This window comes from Sus scrofa, chromosome 9 (genome assembly GCF_000003025.6).
Source record: "Sus scrofa isolate TJ Tabasco breed Duroc chromosome 9, Sscrofa11.1, whole genome shotgun sequence".
NCBI lineage: Eukaryota > Metazoa > Chordata > Mammalia > Artiodactyla > Suidae > Sus > Sus scrofa.
In genome coordinates, this window is record NC_010451.4 from 92369555 (window position 1) to 92382744 (window position 13190).

Genomic DNA, 13190 nt, shown 5'->3' on the forward strand with positions numbered 1-13190 from the left:
TCTCTTGGTTCTACATGCTGTAAGTTTTTTTTCAGTTTTATTGAGAGATAATTAACATACACTTCTGTGTAAATATGGGACATACAACATAATGCTATAATTTCTTATTTGAGGCTTTTTTTTTTAAAGCTCTTTTATTTATTTTTATTTTATTTTACTTTTTTGGTTGCCCAGCTGCATATGGAAGTTCCTGGCCAGGGAGCAAATCTGAGCTGCTGCACCTGCGACCTGTGCCACAGCTGTGCTAAGACTGGATACTTAACCCACTGTGCTGGGATGGGGATCAAACCTGCACCACAGCAGTGACAATGCGAGATCCTTAACTCACAGTGCCACAGCAGGAATTCCTTAGCTCTTTTAATAAGGTGTCATTTGATGAAACCAAGCCTTAAAATATTAATGTAGATGATGTATAGTTTATTCTATTATAATTAGTGATTTTGGATTAATTTAAAAAGTCTACTCCTACCCTTGAAGTCATGGAGATATGCTCTTATTTTATCTTCTAAAAGCTTTATTATCTTGCCTTTCAAATTTATAATCTAATATCCACCCGGAAATGATTTTTTTGTGTGTAATATGAAGAGCCCGATTTCACTTTTTTTCTTCTAAATGGAAATTTGTCCCAGCATCAATTATTGAAAACCATTCTTTAAGTATTGCGTTGCATCACCTCATGACAATATATATCGAATTCCCATGTATGGATGAGACTTTCTGGTCTCTTTATTCTGTTCTATTGGTATAAATGGTGTATCCTTGATCCAATACCACACTGCCTTAATGATTATTGCTTTATAATAAAGCTTGCTATCTGGTTTCATGAGGCTTTCTCCTCTTCTTTCTTTTACTTCCTTCTCTTCCCCATGTATGCCTGTCTTTGCCCTTGCATTAAAATTTTATTTTTTATTTATATATTTTTTGCCTTTCTAGGGCTGCTCCCGTGGCATATGGAGGTTCCCAGGCTAGGGGTCGAATCAGAGCTGTAGCTGTCGGCCTACACCACAGCCACAGCAACACGGGATCCAAGCTGCGTCTGCGAACTACACCACAGTTCACGGCAATGCCGGATCCTTAACCCGCTGAGCAAGGCCAGGGATCGAACCTGCAACCTCATAGTTCCTAGTCAGATTTGTTAACCACTGCTCTACAACGGGAATTCTGTGCTCTTGCATAAAATTTTAAATTAGCTTCTTAAGTTTCTTTTGCTCTTTGCGCCTGCGCGTGTGCACACACACACACACACACACACACACACACACACTGAGATTTATGTGGAATTGCACTGGATCTACAGATAAATCTGGGGAGAACTTATATCTTTCAGTACTGAAACTTCCAATTTGTGAACATATATTATCATCTTTTGTTTAGGTCTTTTTCAGTGTTTTAAAATGTTTTTTTTTGGAGTTCTTGCTGTGCCACAGAGGATTAAGAACCTGACTGCAGCACCTTGGGCCGCTGCTGACATATGGGTTTGATCCCCTGCCCAGCTCAATGGGATAAAGGATCTGGTGCTACCGGCAGCATAGGGCACAGCTTGACTCATTCAATCCCTGGCTTGGAAACTTCTATATGTTTCAGGGCAGCAATTAAAAAAATTTTTTTGGAGTTCCTGTCATGTCTTAGCGGAAACGAATCCGAATAGTAACCATGAGGTTTCGAGTTCGATCCTTGGCCTCTCTCAATGGGTAAAGAATCTTATGTTGCCTTGAGCTGTGGTGTAGGTTGTAGACTGGGCTTGGATGTGACTTTGCTAGTCGTAGGCCAGGGGCTATAGCTCCAATTGGACCCCTAGCCTGGGAACCTTATTATGCCTCGGGTGAGGCCCTGAAAAAAAAATTGTTTTTCTTCATGTAAGTCTTGCATATCTTTGATTGATTTATTCCTCCATATTTGATACTTGTTTGACGCTATTGTAAGCTTCAAATTTCTAACGAAAAAAATTCAGTTCTCTTTTTTCCTGGAGTATAGAAATATGAATTGGTTTAAAAATACTGTATCCATTAACCTTGTTGAACTCATTAATTGTAACATTTTATCTTTAATTCTTTTCGATTTGTCACATAATATTATTAATTTCTTCCCTTCATGTTCAGTCTTTAGTCCTTTTATTTTTCTTGCCTTACTCCATTGGCTAAGAACATTCCAGGGCAATAACCGGCATTCTTGTTAGTAGTATACTTTAAATCACTGCTAAGCCCTTCTACCTCGAGCCAGCAGTGTGTAATTGCTGGTTCCCAGCTGGAGGATTTGATTGAGCCGCCCACGCTCTTCTTTCAGCAGCTGCAACGAATTAAAGCAGAAAGCACGCCTCCCTCAAGCTCATCCCGGATTCCAAAGAAGGAGCTGGCCGCCCTCTCCAGTTGCCACGCAACGGCGTCATCCTGACCGGGAGTAGGTGTGCGCCGGCTAGAAGCACGTGCCGCCGCTTCCGCATTCCGGGGACTACATCCCCCACAATGCCGCGCGCCGCGGCCAGCAGGTCTCCGAAGTGGGGGGAAGGGCCGGGCCAGGAGGCGGAGCGGAAGCGGAGTGTGAGGGGCGAGAAGAGTAGAATCTCCACAACCCGGGAATCAATCTTGTCTGTGACTCCCAGTGCTCGGCCTTCCTCCTTCCGACCTGAAGGCTGCTTCCCAAGCGCGGGACGCCGCTGACGTCTGTTATTCGGATTTCGCTGCGCCGTTTTGGTTCGGGAGCCCGTTGGCGTCGGCGACGGTGACGAGAAGCCCCGAGACAAGGTAATGAGGAGGGGGCAAGAGGGAAGCGGCGGGGGCAAGTGGGAAGCGGCGGGTGGAGGCATCTCCGCCGGCTCGGCCGCGCCTCTCGCGGATCCTCTTGGGCAGGGCGGCCGCCCCTTCTCCGCCGCGCCCCGCCCCCCGCCCTATCGGGGCCGCTGCTACCCGGCGGCTGCGGAGACCCGGCTCGGGCACTGTCCGGCAGCCCCGGGTCACTGTCGGGAGGCTCTTTGTCCCTGCCCTTCGATTCTGACAGTCGCGGCTCTGTGGGCCCTGGGCGGAGAACCGAGCGCGGCGGACTTCGTCCCGCGGCAGCAGGCGCGAGGAGCGCCGGTCCAGAGCTGAGGGGATGGAGCGCCCGTGCGGCAGTAGCACTCTCTTTCTTTTTCTGTTTCTGACAGCTCAGTTCTGTTCTACTTAGAAAGTCAAATGCCCTTTTTCACTTTTCCCTTCGAAACTTAGCTCCTGGATGACTAATAGGGATGAACTTAAACTGTGTCGACTGTGGCTGGTCTCACAAGCCTTATTAAGTAAGAGTGGCTCAGACAATTTCGATTCCAGCCTAATCGACTCACTGCCTGGCCTTAGTGACCTTGGTTAATTAAAGGCTCTAAGCCTGAGTTTTCTCTTCAATCAAGTGGCAGTAACAACACACACCTTTTAAGATGCTGGAATAAGAAATAGTATGCTTACAAACGCCATGAATTCTTCATTTGATGAAAAAATTCTTTGAGTTTGGTACTTACATTAGCTATACTGAAGTGGCATCTAGATGTTGTTTTTCCTTGTTTAATCATAAGCACTCCAGGTCGTGTATTCTTCACTTTATATACTTTATTCGTCTTAAACCTAAGACAGGAATTCTTTAAAATATGCAGTCTTCTCAGTTTCCGCAGTTTGAAGATGGCTGAGAAGGTTCTTAGGAAATTGATGACTCTGCTGTGGATCAGCTTTAGAGATACAAGGACTTATTCACCCCACCCCCACTCCCAGCCGAGTCCTGTGGGGGATCCTTAGAGGAGCTCAAGTATTTGTTTTGGCAGAGTAAACATCTAGGTGTTCTGCAATCCTTAGTGGGGCTTCATCACTTTACCCTAGTTCAGTATTTTTCTTTCTCTACACTTTCCCGCTGGCTAGTAGTTTTCCCCCTTTGGGATTTGTGTTTCCAAGTTGTAGTTTTTGTTCTCAGAATAAGTTGAATGATTGCAATAAATTTTCTAAGGAATGACTTGAAACGTTTCCCATTAGTGCTTTAGATTCAGTTGTTCTTGAACTGTTTTCTCTTGAATTTTACTGATAGAGGTGATGTTTTTCTTCAAGGAAATTTTTATGGTCCTTAGTTGAAATTGTTTTTATTTAGAATGTCTGTTCTGTACTACTTTGAGCTCAAACACTGTTCAGCAGTATGTGAAATAACATGTTCTGAGTAATGCTAGTGTTTTTTTTTTTTTTTTGGCCCAGAGGGCGGTGTGTGGAAGTTCCCAAGCCAGAGATTGAACCTGCACCACGGCAGCAACCCAAGCCACTGCAGTGACACTGCCAGATACTTAACCCACTGCGCCACAAGAAAACTCCCTGAGTAGTGCTGTTTTTGAATTTACAGTTACAGTGGGGAAAAGCCATTGGAGCCTCATGAATTTTGTTTAATGTCTTGAGTGACAGATGCATTTAAAAAATAATTAAGGGAGTACCTGTCGTGGCGCAGTGGTTAATGAATCCGACTGGGAACCATGAGGTTGTGGGTTTGGTCCCTGCCCTTGCTCAGTGGGTTAACGATCCGGCGTTGCCGTGAGCTGTGGTGTAGGTTGCAGACGCGGCTCGGATCCCGCGTTGCTGTGGCTCTGGCGTAGGCCAGTGGCTACAGCTCCGATTGGACCCCTAGCCTGGGAACCTCCATATGCCTCGGGAGCGGCCCAAAGAAATAGCAAAAAGCCAAAAAAAAAAAAAATAAATAAATAAAAACAATTAAGAAAAAGAGAAATCTAATGAATATATTTCATAAGGACACTAGAGAGCCACAGAATAAATAAGTGAAAAACTTATTTAAACTGTGGGAAATGACATAATGCGCATAAAGATTTCTGATTCATTTACAGATGTGTTGGCAGAAGTACACATTTTGAGGAAAATATGTTTCTGTGTTGGTGATATTTAGTGCCATATAGGACAGAGATTAATGACTATAGGGAAATACAAGATTTTGGTTTTTGTCTTGGTTCTGTCACTATCTGTATAACCTTAATTTCCTTTGTAGGCCTCAATTTCCTCATCTCTTAAATAGTGAATTGGTCCGATGCCAAGGACTCTTCTTACTCAGACTTTTCAATGATAAGTTCTTTTTTAATGTGGAAAAAAATAGTGTAAACCTTTAGAGTCCTTTATTTTTGTCTTAGTCCCCCCCTCCCCCACCTTGAGGAAGGGGATACACACAAAAGAACTAGAAAGCTGCCAAACAAGAATCTCTACCAACTACTTCATCACTGTTTTTCTTGAGCTGTATGTGTTTTCTCTGTATTTTTAACATGGTTAGTTCTCTTCCTCCCTACTGTGTATCTCTTTGCTTATGTTTTATAGAACTTGAGTTTGTCAATCCCATAGTTCAACTTCTTGGTTTCTTTCTGTGATTTCTTTTTCTTTTTACTCTTACTCCCAACACCTTGTTTTTTTTTTTCTTTTTTTTTTTTTTTAAGGGGCCTATTTTTGTTCCGGGCCTTAGGCAAAGGTGCTTAGTGCTGGTTTAATTAGCTGTGAAAAGGACGGTGGGGTCATGTGGCACAAAACATGATTGGCTGAGGCAGTGGGCAGGTCAAGCTCTGTGACTGAAATATCTACTAGTACATAATATATTTTGGATTAAACTTTTACTGTGCTGTAGTATTGAGTAGCTTCCTTTTGCCTTAAGGTTTGTAGTCTTCAGTGCTCTTGTCTTTAGTCTCCTCTCCCCAATATGCCATCTAAAAATGATCTGATATCTTGAGATACGATATTTCTGTATCTTAACTTGAACTTTGGTGTCTTTTCCCAGGCAGTTCACCTTTAAAATCTTAGCTCTAATTAGGCATGCATGGCTGTGTCCCTTGTTAAATTTTTCTCCCCAGATATTAGCCTCAGGCAATATTATGCGGAGAATAGAGAAAATATTTTAGAAATGAGCCTTTTCCCCTGAAAGTACATTCAAAAGCAAGTCTGTGGAGTACTTTTTTTAGAATTATCTGTACCTCTGAGCTCTAGTGAACACACTGTGTCTTTTTGTAAAAATATCTTGTCTCCAACTATAAATTCCTTAGGAGACCAATAGGTAGTGATTATAGTAGCACCTTTGGCTGAGTGACAGCTTCTCTGCTTGCTTGCTTGTTGCTGCTCTTGCAGTTGATAGTTACTTTAGCTAGAGTCCCAGCAGCACAAAAAGTAGAGCACCAAATGTATGCAAAAATGGGATTTGAAGGAGAGACTTCTAAGGTAGGATTAGCCATCCATTAATATTTATAGTCTTGCTATTGCAGTGTTTGCGTAAAAATACAAAGAAGTATTTCAAGATTGGCAGTGTGAAATGTAGTGCTTTTAATATTTTTGACTGAAATCCATAGCAGGAGGTCTTTGTACCTCAAGACTCTATAGATAAATAACTCTGTGTTCATGTGTGTATGTTTATAAAAAAGATATATATACACACACGTGTACATATATAAAACTGAAAAAAACATTTCACAAAATCTGTATTGTGTACAGTCTACTATGATGGTTTCTGGATTTTGATTTTGTTGTTTAAAAAGTATCAGTGACAAATCCACAAATAACTAATGCTGGAGAGGGTGTGGAGAAAAGGGAACCCTCCTGCACTGTTGGTGGGAATGTAAATTGGTACAACCACCATGGAAAACAGATGGAGGTACCTTAGGAGACCAATAAAAAACTATACATAGAACTACCATTTGACCCAGCAATTCCACTCTTGGGCATATACCCGGACAAAACTCTCCTTGAAAAAGACACATGCACCTGCATGTTCATTGCAGCACTATTCACAATAGCCAAGACATGGAAACAACCTAAATGTCCATTGACAAATGATTGGGTTAAGAAGATGTGGTATATATTCACAATGGAATACTACTCAGCTATAGAAAAAGAACAAAATCATGCCATTTGCAGCAACATGGATGGAACTAGAGACTCTCATACTAAGTGAAGTCAGAAAGAGAAAGACAAATACCATGTGATTTCACTTATATCTGGAATCTAATATAGGGCACAAATGAACCTTTCCACAGAAAAGAAAATCATGAACATGGAGAACAGACTTGTGGTTGCCAAGGGGGTGGGGAGGGAGTGGGATAGATTGGAAATTTGTGGTTAATAGATGCAAACTATAGTCTTTGGAATGGATAAGCAATGGGATCCAGCTGTATAGCAGGGAACTATGTCTGGTCACTTGTGATGGAGCATGATAATGTGAGAAAAAAGAATGTATACATGTATGTGTGACTGGGTCACCTTGCTGTGCAGCAGGAAATTGACAGAACACTGTAAATCAGCTATAATGGAAAAAATAAAAATCATTATTTAAAAAACCTAAAAAAATTATAGGTGATATTTTTGCTTTTTTTAAAGTTGATTTCTGTTCCTTGCTTTTGAAAAAACGCTGGAATCCTGGGGTGAGAGTTTGTCTTTTTTTAAATTTTTTTGGGCCATAGCCTGGGAACCTCCATATGCCTCAGGTATGGCCCTAAAACAAAGCAAACCAAAACAAACATGCCTTAGGATTGGTACCTAGACTAAACTTTCTTCCTACTTCATCTTACCCTGTCTCCTTCATATTAGAAAAAGCCAGTAAGAGTACGTTTTTCTGTGTAAAGACCACCATGTCAGATCATTACTGTTACTATGTTACTGAGCAACAAAACTGCCATTCTCCTAAGAAAGGGGAGTATAAAGCCTTCTTTGCTTGTGGGTCTCCTTCTGTTGACTTTGGACAATTTCTCCACACCAGACCATTCCATGTTGTATTGGGAACCATCTCATTCTAGTGTTTGTCTGAAGAGACTAGGAATAAGGAATTGACTGCCTGCTCCCAAGATTCTGGTTGGAAAAGAATTTCAGAGGTTTCAGTAGGAAAGAAACTGGGACCAGTCCCCTATGCTTCTTCTTAGACTTCCTTAGAGGGCCTTTCTTGACCTCATACCTCATACCAACTCCATGCATTCTCATATCAACATGTTTATTTTCTCCATAGCAATTTATCACAAGCTCATATTAGTTTGTTTCTTTGCTTGTTTACCATCCCACTTTCACTAAAGCATAATCTCTAGAAGAGTGGGAATCTTGTCTTATCTTCTTTCATCTTTCACATCTCCTGTTTCTGGCACATAGTAGGCACTTTAATAAATATTGTGAATGAATAAGGGAGCAGATGAATGAATAAATCAAATTCTTTCATGTTGTACAAGGAAACTGCTTGTAGTAAAGGTCGTGTTTAGGCATGGGTTTTTCTGCTTTCCTCTCCAACCTCCCAGTTCTTTTTTTCTGAAAATGTGTTCTTTCTTATTTGCTGATCATGGTGAAGTTATCTACATCCAGAAGACCTTGAATTTATCTTTGTTTTGCTTCATGTTTTTTCTGTTGTAGTTTTTTTGCCTGTTTAAAAAACACCTAAAATCTAAGATTTTTTTCTTTTCTTTTCAGGCTCGCACACGCGGCGTATGGAGGTTCCCAGGCTATGGGTCAAACAGAGCTACAGCTGCCAGGTTACACCACAGCTCACAGCAACCCTGGATCTGTAACCCATTGAGCAAGGCCAGGGATTGAACCTGAAACCTCATGGTTCCTAGCCAGATTTGTTTCCAGTGCACCACGATGAGAACTCCAAAGATTTCTTAAATTCTTCTGGCATGTTCGTAGTACTTTATGTGAGTATATATATTTGAAACTTTAACATGCCAACTTGATAATTTAAAGAATAGGCCAAATTATTTATCTTCACAATTTGAGGCTCATTGCCCTAAATTACCATTACTGTTTTCTTGTTACATTCCATTAAAGCAAAAAAGAATAAGGTTCATTTAATATTGCAATTCATTCAGTATTTACACAGTTTTTCTAATGGAGGTAAGGGAGATAGTATGGTGTAGAGAAAAATTTAAATAGTGAGTTAGGACTTGTATTGTGCACCAATACAGTTTCTGCACTAGCTGTTTGTCTCATTTTAGGCAAGACACTTTATATCCTTGGGCTTTAGTTCCTTCATCTGAAATATGAGAAGATTAGACTAGATTTCTTCTTGGGTTCTTTTAGCCTAGAAATGGATAATTGAAGATAACAGTTGTCTCTTGGTATCCACGGGGCATAGGTTCCAGGAGCAGTCCCACTTCTACCACCTCACACCCATGGATACCAAAATCTATGAAATTCTCAAGTCGCTTATATAAAGTTGTATGTTAGTTGCATGTATAACAACAACTACACAGTTGTACACAGTCCTCTTATATACTTTCAACTATATCTAGATTACATGAAATACAATGTAAATACTATGTAAATAGTTATCAGGAGTTCCTGCTGTGGCACAACAGGATCAGGGGCATCTCAAGCAGTGGGATGCAATTTCAATCCCCAGCCTGGAACGGTGAGGTAAGGATCTTGTATTGCTGCAGCTGTGGCTCAAATTTGATTCCTGGCCCAGGAACTTCCATATACTGTGGGTGGCCAAAAAAAAAAAAAGAGTTGCCAGTGCATGACAGATTCAAGTTTTGCCTTTTGGAACTTCCTGGAATTTATTTTTTTTCCCTCAAATATATTCTATCTGCAGTTAGTTGAAGCTGTGGATATAGAACCTGCTGACTAATTTTATCTTGAAATTTGCATCTCCCCTCCAGCCCCAAATACCATCACAAGGAGATCACATTGGTGTTTGGGAGGTGGGGTTAGGCTCAGGGGTATGTTTAAAGTAAATATAAGGCATCTCTGCTGATAGTTTTCCATGCTCTGTGGGACTTGTGGTAGCAGTGTAGGGCTCATTACTCTTGCCCTTAAGGGACCTGGGACTTAAAGAGACAAGGCTCACACACAGGCTTGTGAGACTGCACAACTCAGAGGGATCTGAACTCAAGGGCTAAGCCTTAAACCCAGCCAAAACCCAGATTAGTACTTGAATTCGTTGTCTTTTAGTGAAATTGCACACATGGTGTCAGGACTTGCTGGAGCTCAGGTTATTTATGTCTAAACACAGGGAATTCAGCAAGAGGCAAAGTGATAGGTAAGAAGTGGATTGATTTATTACCTTTTTTTTTTTTTTGCTTTTTAGGGCCATGCCCATGGCATATGGAGGTTCCCAGTCTAGGGGTTGAATCAGAGCTACAGCTGCTGGCCTATGCTACAGCCACAGCAATGCCAGATCCTAACCGCATCTGCGACTTACACCACAGCTCATGGCAGTGCTGGATTCTTAACCCATTGAGTGAGGCCAAGGATTGAACCTGCAACCTCATGGTTACTGCTTGGATTTGTTTCTGCTGCACCACAATGGGAACTCTAAAAAGTGGATTTATTGAGAGAGGTACACATTCTATGGACAGAGTGTGGGCCATCTCAGAAGGCCAGAGCAGCCTGGAAGATAAACATTCCATAGACAGAGTGCAGTCTGTCTCAAAAGGCCTGAGAGCAGCCCTGAAGTATGGGATGGTTAGTTTTTTGAGATAGGTAATTTCATAGGGTAATGAGTGGGAGGATTATTCCATGTATTTTGGGGAAGGGGTGGAGGTTTCCGAGGATTGGGCAGCTGCTCACTTCTTGACCTTTTATGGTTGGCACTCAGTCATGGCACCTATGGGCGTGTCACTTAGTATGTTAATGTATTATAATGAGCACATTATGAGGCTTAAGGTCTACTGGAAGTTGCACCTTCAGCCATCTTGGAACTAGTTGGTTCTAACCAGTTTTTGTTGTATCCTCAATGACAATTCTTTTTTTAATCTTTTTTGGCCACTACTACAACATGTGGAAGTTCCCAGGCCAGGGATCAAATCTATGACAGAGCAGTGACCAGAACTGCTATGGTGACATTGCTGATTTTTTTTTTTTTTTTTTTTTTTTTTGTCTTTTGTCCTTTTTGGGCCGCACCCGAGGCATATAGAGATTACAGGCTTGGGGTCTAATTGGAGCTGTTGCTGCCAACCTACACCAGCGCCATAGCAATACCAGATCCGAGCCGCGTCTGCGACCTACACCACAGCTTATGGCAACCCTTGGATACTTAACCCACTGAGCAATGCCATGGATTGAACCCGAAACCTAATGGTTCCCAGTTGAATTCATTTCCACTGTGCCATGACAGGAACTCCAACATTGCTGAATTCTTAACCTGCTATGCCACAAGAGAACTCCAACTTTGTCATTCTTGTTCTGTTTTTTAAATTTTTATTATTTATTTATTTATTTTGGCTGTCTCATGGTATATGGAGTTCCCAGGCTAGGGATCAGATCTGAGCCGAAGTTGCTGCAAGGCTGGATCCTTAACCCGCTCTTTTGGGCTGGGGATTAAAACTGCATCCCAGCACTCCAGAGACACTGCCTATCCCATTGTACCGTAGTGGGAATTCCATGTCATTCTTGTGCTAAAGGATGTGCCCTACCCCCTTCCCTTCTGTTTCATTTGGATAATATGATGTGTACAGTCAGGTGGTATAAAGTCAGGTGCTGTGAGATATGCGAGAAGACGGTCAAAGTGGGCTAGAAGAAGGTTGTGAGGTTTTGGAGTCCATCTGGCTAACGTAGCGTTTAAGCAGATGCTCTAGTCTCATTTTAGGCTATATGGAAGAGGAATCAACAACATGCTAATTATGTCATTTTTTAGGACTGGGTAATTCTTCATTGTCTACTACCAATGCACTATTTCACAGATTGTGAGAAGAAATTTTTTCAAGCCTGCAGCCTGACAACATGTTAAGTAGCTGAATGTGAGGATGTTAGGAAACATGTTTGGTAAATAAAAATATCATGTAGATGTAAAATATTATTGTAAGCAGATAGAGTAGGGGTTCCCCAGAGAAAGAGAACCAGGCATGGCTTTCTTCACATAAGTCATTTTGCCCTAAGCTATTTTGTGATCTAAACCTGGCCATAATGCTTGCCCTTGAACAGGTCTCAGTAAGTAATGTTCATTCTTAGTAGAGAATGCAGAAACATTCAAACAAAGACAATACATCAGTTATAAAGACTCCCAGTTCTGTTTCAGTGGGAAAGATGAGCTTGAAGCCCTCAACCAATAGATCAACTAGAACCTAAGGGATGATAGTGATCTTTTCTGACCCTTCTGACTTCAATAACTAAAGCTTGGATTGCCCACGCCCCTTCATGAATGTGCCTGTACCCTTAAAAATTCCTCAGTTTTGCTGTTCCAGGAGACTGCTTTGGGAAAGATGCCTGTTCTCTCTTTACTTGCTGCAAGTAATAATAAATCCTTCCTTCTGATCTTTGGCTTGGTTGTGTCTTTTGGCTTGACACCCACCAGGACACGAACCCAATTTTCAGGTAACATTATTATTGCTATTGCATGATAAAGTGAGAAGATTAGTATGATTGAGATATTTTTGTGACTTAATGGGAAATAAATTTGATCTTTGGGGACTAGATTATGGAGAGACATGAGAGCCAGTCAGGAGTTTTACTTGGGTCTATTAAAACATTCCCTGTATTAACTCAGGTTACTCAGATTAAGAATTACTGGCATTTCTAAGTACCTGATACTACTAATAAATGTTAATATTTAATGTGAGGTATGAGGTGTTATTTATCCTCACAAGTATTGGGTAGGTAATGTGTCCATGCTGTAAGTGAGGTTATTAGGGTTTAAGGAGATAATTTAGTTAAGGTCTTAAAGATAGAATACAGTCAGCCCTTTGTGCCTTCAGGTTCCACATCTGTGGATTCAACTGTAGATTGAAAATATTGAAAGAAACAATCCCAGACAGTTAAAAAAACAAAATTGAATTGGCTTCTAGTAGGCAGTTATTTCTACAGCGCTTAAATTGTATTTACAGCTATTTACTTAGCATTTACATTGTATTAGGTAGTATTAGTAATCTAGAGGTGATTTAAAGTAAACAGGAGGATGTGTATAGGTTATATGCAAATACTATACCACTTTATATGAGTGACTTGAGCACCTATGGATTTTGGTATCCACTGGGAGTCCTGGAACCAATCCCCTGTGGATACTGAGGGAGTACAGTACTGTACATAATTTCATTGGAGATTATTAATCTCTAATAGAGAATGCCTTGAGGCTGGAGGTGGAATAGGAGTGGGAGTGCTCCTTTTTGAAGAGGTAACATTTGAGCTAAATACTAAAGGATTAAAAGAAGTAAGCCATGGGGAGAACATTCCAAGCAGGAGGATAGATGTATAGACTTGGAGGTCAGAAAGAATTTGGTGTGTTTGTCCTGGCTTAGCTGTAGC

General features: G+C 41.2%; 1 protein-coding gene across 3 annotated transcripts in view; it reads left to right on the forward strand.

Annotated features, from left to right (window-relative positions):
- The window catches only part of CCDC126 (coiled-coil domain containing 126), a 47172-nt gene continuing 36497 nt past the window's right edge, over window positions 2516–13190 (forward strand). For 2 of the 3 annotated variants that reach the window (XM_021102513.1, XM_021102514.1), the window contains exon 1: window positions 2603–2741. The gene's annotated coding sequence lies outside the window, so the exon portion shown is untranslated. Of the gene's footprint in view, window positions 2742–13190 lie in introns of all 3 variants that reach the window. The other variant, XM_003357478.4, reaches the window with a different exon arrangement.